The sequence below is a fragment of the Somniosus microcephalus genome, chromosome 17 (genome assembly GCF_052327205.1).
Source record: "Somniosus microcephalus isolate GS21.2 chromosome 17, FLI_Smic_1.0, whole genome shotgun sequence".
Classification (NCBI taxonomy): Eukaryota; Metazoa; Chordata; class Chondrichthyes; order Squaliformes; family Somniosidae; genus Somniosus; species Somniosus microcephalus.
Genome location: NC_141003.1, coordinates 62921149 through 62927148, shown reverse-complemented (window position 1 = coordinate 62927148; position 6000 = coordinate 62921149).

Here is a 6000-nt window from a genome sequence, read left to right as displayed (position 1 = left end):
AGGGTCACCTCTTAATGTGATATCCTGATATATCCTGGTGGCTCTTCCTGTGATATCCTGATATGCCCCTGGTGTCACTTGGGCTCCTGAATGAGGGGGGTATCTCTGAAATGGGGGGTTCTGCGGTTTCCCCTCTTCCCCACCCTCAACTTGCTTTCTTCCCTGCCCTTGGTGTCCCCGCCCTCGGTGTCCCCTCTTCGTCTGCTCACTGGAGGCCTCCTGGTACATGTAACTTGTCCCACAACAGCTGCTGGCATGAAACCACGAGAAAAAATGACTCAACTACAGGGGTGAAGCTTTATACGGTGAATGCAGTAACATTTGTACAAGTCATGTGATACAATGTCACATGATCATTTATCACATGGTTAAATGTCATGTGGTGAGAATGTCACATGATTAAATCTCCACGAATGACTCCAAGTTGATTTGGGAAATTACTATTGAATCAAGGTGACAGCTCCTTTATGGAGCCAGCATGAGGTTTGTGTTAAGTCTGTGTGTTCCAGTTGTATTAAGATTAATTACTGACACAGACTACAAGAATAAAGTTCAACAGGTCTTTACTAGTTGGAGGTCAGGACTATACTAAATACAATATCACTATACAGTACTTATATACCGGTGGTCACCACCGGTATTACGTATACAGCAGCCAGAGAAAGTAGTACATCTCTTAAGGTGGAACAGGCTTAAGTTCTCTTAAGGTGGAACAGGTTACATACACCACAATCCTCCCTTTTTAGCTTAACAGTCATATCCCCATTTAACATAACATAATAACATATATACATATATAACTTCAGGTATAAACAGTTCAAAGGTTCAGTCTCTCAGGAGGCCTTCTGATTCGGTTTGGATAACGCCTTTCAGTGGTCTCTGATTCTTGTTGCTGAGGTGACTCTTCTTGTTGGTTTCCTATGTATTGGACGTCATCATCAGGTACAGTCCCTGCCGAGGTAGATGCTTCAGGTTCATTAACGTCTTCCACAGTTGTCTCTGTCGCAACCATGGGTTCGACCCTTGCTCTTGGTTCTACCAGTTGATCCGCATGATGCCTTATCACATTGTTACCAATATCTACTCTGTACATCAGAGGTCCTTGTCTGGCCCGAATTGTCATTTTTCGTTTCCATAGCCCCTTGCCAACACTGGTTGTCCTACGTCGAAAGTTCGAGTGGACTTGTTATTAATATGCCGGAACTGTTTGTTTTCCACTTCCCTCCGCACATTTGGTTTTAACAAGTCCAACCTGGACCGCAACCTCCTGTTATAAAACATCGTGGCAGGACTTTGGTTAGTCACTGCATGAGCGGCGTTTCGATATGCCATTAGGAAATTGTCCACCTTGTGTTGTAACGGAATCTGATCATCGTTCATGGCCTTTATTGCCTTTATGAATGTTTGGACAAATCTCTCGGCCAACCCGTTTGTCGCCGGATGATATGGGGCAGAGGTATAATGTTTCACCCCATTCTTCTTTAAGAATTTTTGGAATTCTTCCGACACGAACTGTGGTCCGTTATCCAAACATATCTGTTCTGGCAATCCGTTCCTTGCGAATATTGTTCTTAACACCGCAATTGTCTTTTCTGAAGTCGTGGTATTCATCTTGATCACTTCTGGCCATTTGGAATGTGCGTCCACTGCAGTCCATGAATGGACCAGCAAAGTCAATATGTACGCGTTGCCATGGGGCTGAAGGCCATTCCCATGGGTGTAGCGGTGCGATCGGAGGTGCATTTTGCACTTTTTGGCACCCAGCGCAGCTTTTTGTCAACTCCTCTATCTGTTGGTCAATGCCCGGCCACCATACATAAGCCCTAGCAAGACTTTTCATCTTAACTCCCCCCAGATGACCTTCATGCAGTTCCTTTAGAACTCTTTCCCGTAACTTGGGAGGAATAATCACTCTTGTCCCGTACATCAAAGTACCATGGCAGACGGACAGCTGGTCTCGCCTTGCCGAGAATGCCGGTAACAGAGGATCACCATGTGTTGGCCATCCCTTCACTGTCACCTCGTAAACTCGGGACAGTGTCGGGTCGTTCCTGGTTTCTCTTTCAATACTTGCATTGGTGACTGGTAAACACTCGATGATGGTCGAATGAAATAACTCAACAGGGTCAACTTTCGTCGTCTCTTCTGCTTCAGGTAGTGGCAGGCGCGACAGCCCATCAGCATTGCCATGCTGCTTTGTACCTTTGAATTCTATTTGATATTGATGTGCCCCTAGGAAAAGGGACCATCTCTGGAGTTGCTGTGCTGTCATCACCGAAACACCCTTCTTAGGGTTAAAAATGGATACCAACGGCTGATGGTCTGTCAGAAGTGTGAATTTTTGGCCCTGCAGGTAATGATTAAACTTCTTCACTCCCCATACAAGGCTGAGAGCCTCCCTATCGATTTGCGCATAGTTGCGCTCAGCGGAGGTCAATGATCTGGATGCAAACGCGACTGGCCTTTCCGTGCCATTTGGCAACTTGTGTGAGAGTACTGCCCCAATACCATATGGAGAAGCATCACAAGCCAACCGAATAGGCAGTGTTGGGTTGAAGTGAGCCAACACTTCCTCTGAGGTGATCAATTCTTTGCTTTTGCGAAATGCCTTCTTACAGTTTTCGCTCCATTCCCATGGTACCCCCTTCTGTAAAAGAGCGTTCAGCGGGTGCAGTACCGTCGATAGATTCGGTAGAAACTTATGGTAATAGTTAATCAATCCCAGAAACGACCTCAACTGAGAGACATTATCCGGAGCGGGAGCCTTTACAAGCCTCGATCTTGTCAGGAGACTTATGAAGCCCCTCCCGGTCAATGACATGACCACAGTACGAGATCCGCTTCTGAAAGAACTCACATTTCTGCCGATTAACTCTAAGTCCATACTCTTTCAGTCTGTTGAGCACCAGTTCCAAGTTTGCGAGGTGTTCTTCATCACCATCACCTGTAATCAGAATATCGTCCAGGTAACATTGTGTGCCTGGAATTCCCTGTAATACCTGCTCCATGGCCCTCTGCCAAATTGCCGGAGCCGATGCCACTCCAAAAACCAGCCTATTATACCGGTACAAACCTCTATGCGTGTTGATCGTGAGGTACTGGCGTGACTCTTCTTCAACCTCCATCTGCAAGTACGCCTGCGCCAGGTCTATCTTGGTGAAGTGTTTCCCGCCAGACAACGAAGCAAAAATATCCTCAATCCGCGGAAGCGGATACTGCACCATGTGAAGCACCGGATTAACGGTGATCTTGAAATCTCCACAGATGCGAACCTTCCCTGGTTCTCCTGGCTTGTTGCTCGAAGGACGTTTCATAACGGGAAGAATGGGCGTAGCCCACTCACTCCAATCTACCTTAGACAGTACACCTGAATGTTCTAGCGCTTCCAGTTCCGCTTCTACAGTAGGTCGTATTGCTTTGAAAAATTTTGGTTGTGCATGTTCATCAATCTTGATGCTTGCCATAATTCCTTTCAGTGTTCCCAGTCCTTGCTGGAACACCTCTTTAGCATCATCCAATATTTTGGACAATCGTTTAGGTTTGACATCTGTTTCCCCGGAATCTACCGTTAGTGCTTTTAAGGAGTGCCAGTCCATATTCATTTTCCTAATCCACTCCCGTCCCAGTAATGGTGGACCTCCTTCAGGTAGCACTTATAAGTCCATTACTTGGCTCTCTTCGCCCTTGTGGACCACTTTTACCTCTATCTTTCCGATGGGGTACACTCTTTGCCCCGTGTATGTTTTCAATATAATCTCCGTATCCCGTAGGGGAATATGTTGGAATAACCTTTTGTAATCTTTCTTATTCATGACCGTCAATGCCGATCCAGTGTCCAATTCCATCTTTACTTGGACTCCTGCTATCTGAAGAGTGACCCAAATTGTCTGGAGATCTGCATCCTTACCAACGTTGTGTACTCTTAAGCTACCCAGTTCATTACTGCTAGCATCTGAATCTGACTTCTGTTCGTTCGAACTGGTCTTTGTCACCTTGTGCACCTTTATGTATTTTCCTTGCGGTGACTTTTTGTTGCTGGTCTTCTTTCCTGACCGGCATACTTTAGCTATGTGGCCAAGCCTGCCACACGTTCTGCATTCTTGGTATTTAAACCAACACTGGTTCTGATCGTGTGTTGTCTTTCCACAACGATAACATTTTACAGTACTCAAACCCAATTTATTTGTACTGAGTTCCGGTGACCGTAGCTGCATTACTGCCGTGCCTCTCGCTGTGGCTTCGTGTGCTGCTGCCATAGTGACCGCTTTCTCAAGCGTCAGCTCATTCTCCTCGAGCAGTCGCTTTTGTGTATCTTCTTTTAATAATCCACACACAAATTTATCTCTTAGCGCGTCTGTTAGTCCCGTTCCAAACTGACAGTACTTTGCTAGCTTATGCAATTCCATTAAATATTCAGCATTGCTTTCATCCTTCAGCTGCCTTCTGCTGTAAAATTTAAATCGTTCCGCTAGCATCAGCGGCGTGGTGTTTAGATGAGTTTTCAGGACAGTAACAATCTCCTCGAACGTCTTATCCGCCGGTTCATCTGGTGATAAAAGGTGTTTCAATTGCCCATATGTCTTCGCACCCATTAAGTTTAATAAAGTTAGTGCTTTCTCTGCATCTGGGATTTTATTTGCTTTACAATAATTTTGTATGTGTTCTACATACATGGCCCAATCTTCGATGTCGCTATCAAAGGTATTAATGTTCCCATGTTTAGGCATCGTTGCAATTTTTTTTTCCCCAAGATGGCGGCTTCCCGCTCTTGTCTTCGTCCTCCGCCTACAAAATGGCGGTTTTCCCGCGCTTGGCGGTCTTCACCCACTGGCTGCAATGGCGTTTGGCGTGCCGCTGCTGCTCCCCTTTCCCAGCGGTTAGTAACTCCCCCGACGCTGTCTCCGCTTCACCGCGGCTCCCTCGGGCATTCGCGCTTCCCCGATGTCGCGCCTCGCAGCCCTTCTTGCAGCCCGGTTATTAGCGCCGGCTGCATTCGCCTTCACCGCGGCTCTCGCGCCTTCAGTCGCCCCAGACGCTGCGCCTTTTTGGCCCGAAAGCGGCCCAGCCCTTATCACCAGCCGCGATCGATGTCCCCACGCTGCGCCTTTTGGCCCGAATGCGGCCCGGCCCTTATCTCCGGTCGCGATCGATCTCACCACCCTTATTCCTCCGTCTTCCTCCCCCCGTCTGTACAGCCAACGCGGCCGACTTTCTGCTCGCGTAGCTGACCGGCTTACCCACCACCGAGGTAGAAAGAAGATAGCTGACTGCCGCTGATGGAGGCTTCGAGTTCAGGATATCTTCTGCACTCTGGGTTCTCGATGCCTGCCGCGCGACGTGTCTTCCAGCAGGGTGATGAGGGTGGATGCCTCTCTTCGACGCCCGTTCTGTGGACGAAGCCGCCGTGGATATAAACTGCCGCAGGGTAAGAATCGGACTCGTCGCCACTGTTAAGTCTGTGTGTTCCAGTTGTATTAAGATTAATTACTGACACAGACTACAAGAATAAAGTTCAACAGGTCTTTACTAGTTGGAGGTCAGGACTATACTAAATACAATATCACTACACAGTACTTATATACCGGTGGTCACCACCGGTATTACGTATACAGCAGCCAGAGAAAGTAGTACATCTCTTAAGGTGGAACAGGCTTAAGTTCTCTTAAGGTGGAACAGGTTACATACACCACAGTTTGTATGAGCGTCGCAGAGCCTCCGCCCCGGCACCGCTCGGCGGCTCTCTTCCAGCTCCCTCGCCTCACCTTATCCGCCAAGAGAGTGGAGGCTGAAAATGATCAGGGGCTCAGATTGAGGAGTAACAGCAGCGCAGATTCCCCGACTCTATTTAAAGTGGGAATGGAACTCTCAAAGTGAGGTTGCATCCCTACTTGTGATTTTCATTGAACAATGCTGGAAGACTTGCTGGCTGCAGACATGAGTAGAAGGGCAGCTCCCTGCCTTACTGATGCTGACGTCTCTGTTGACGACATCATTCCCTCA